Below are 1445 nucleotides of genomic sequence, written 5' to 3'. Positions count from 1 at the left end.
ATGGCTCACAGTGAGAGTAAGAGAGAAGAGAATACTAATCCTTACATGTGGGAGAGAATCAGGCAATCAAACAATTCATTATGACAGGTGTTAATGCAACAGGGCTGTAATCACTGAGGACAACAGGACGGCTCTGATTGGGCACCGGGCATACGATGGATGATTTCCACTGAGCTGGTACAGCGTGCTCCCTCAGTGAGCGACAGCTCACAGAACACACCGACAGGATTTTTCAGATCATTGTTGTTGATGTTATCTGGGCCAATGACTTTGTTGACTGATATTCGTTTTAATACCCTGTCAACATCTGCTTCCTCTATAACCAAATCAGCTTCACCTTGTGATAAAGATAACAGTTCACACAACTCCTTACTAAAGTTCACACTCTCATTTTTATATATTTGTTATTTCCCTCTGTCTTGTTTATTGTTTTTATAAAAAATGTTGGTACGTTTTACCCCTTTTTCGTGATATCCAATTGGTAGTTACAGTCCCATCGCTAAAACTTCCGTACAAACTCGGGAGAGGCGAAGGTCGAGAGCTATGCGTCCTCCGAAAACACGACCCTGCCAAGCCGCACTGCTTCTTGACACACTGCTCGCTTAACCCAGAAGCCAGCTGCATCAAACACTGTACAGCTGGCAAACGAAGGTAGCGTGCATGCGCCCGGTCCACCTCAATGAGTCGCAAGAGAGCGATGGGACAAGGACATCCCAACCGGCCAAACCCTCCCATAACCCGGACGACGCTGGGCCATTTGGCGCTGCTTCATGGATCTCCCAGTTGCGCCGGCTGCGACACAGCCTGTGATTGAACCCGGGTCTGTAGTGACACCTCTATCTCTGCGATGCAGTGCCTTAGACCACTGCACTACTCTGGAGGCCAGAATCTCAAATCTGCAATAAAAATAGTTCAGACTCTCTGCAAACTCAATGCAATTTTATTTTGAATGGACATTGAGCTCAGTGTGGTCAGTTGCTAGTCCAGAGTAGGTTTTTAGGCTTTCCAAGCGTCCCTCATCATAGTGTGTCCTGGTTTTATAACATACTTTTTGTAGGCCTATCTGAGGGGACAGGCCAGGCTCTGAGTGGGGAATACGTAGGGTACACTTGAGGGGACAGGCCAGGCTGAGTGGGGAATACGTAGGCCTACCTGAGGGGACAGGCCAGGCTCTAATTGGGGAATACGTAGGCCTACCTGAGGAGACAGGACAGGCTCTGAGTGGGGAATATGTTGGCAGCGCAATAGACTAAAGTTTAGAGTCTAGCACAATAGAGTTTAGAAAGCAAAGACAGACCAGAATGCAGCCTGCCTCTATGGGAGGCTCAGATTATCAGAGAAAATAGTGGCATTTCCATGTGGCATTTCCATTGTAGAATGTGTGAATGAATCAAAAATAAAAACCAGAGCAAAGAGGTGCGACACACACACACAAAAAAATCGCC

The sequence above is a fragment of the Salmo salar genome, chromosome ssa09 (assembly GCF_905237065.1).
Source record: "Salmo salar chromosome ssa09, Ssal_v3.1, whole genome shotgun sequence".
NCBI classification, from domain to species: Eukaryota; Metazoa; Chordata; class Actinopteri; order Salmoniformes; family Salmonidae; genus Salmo; species Salmo salar.
Note: the sequence above shows the minus strand (reverse complement) of the source record.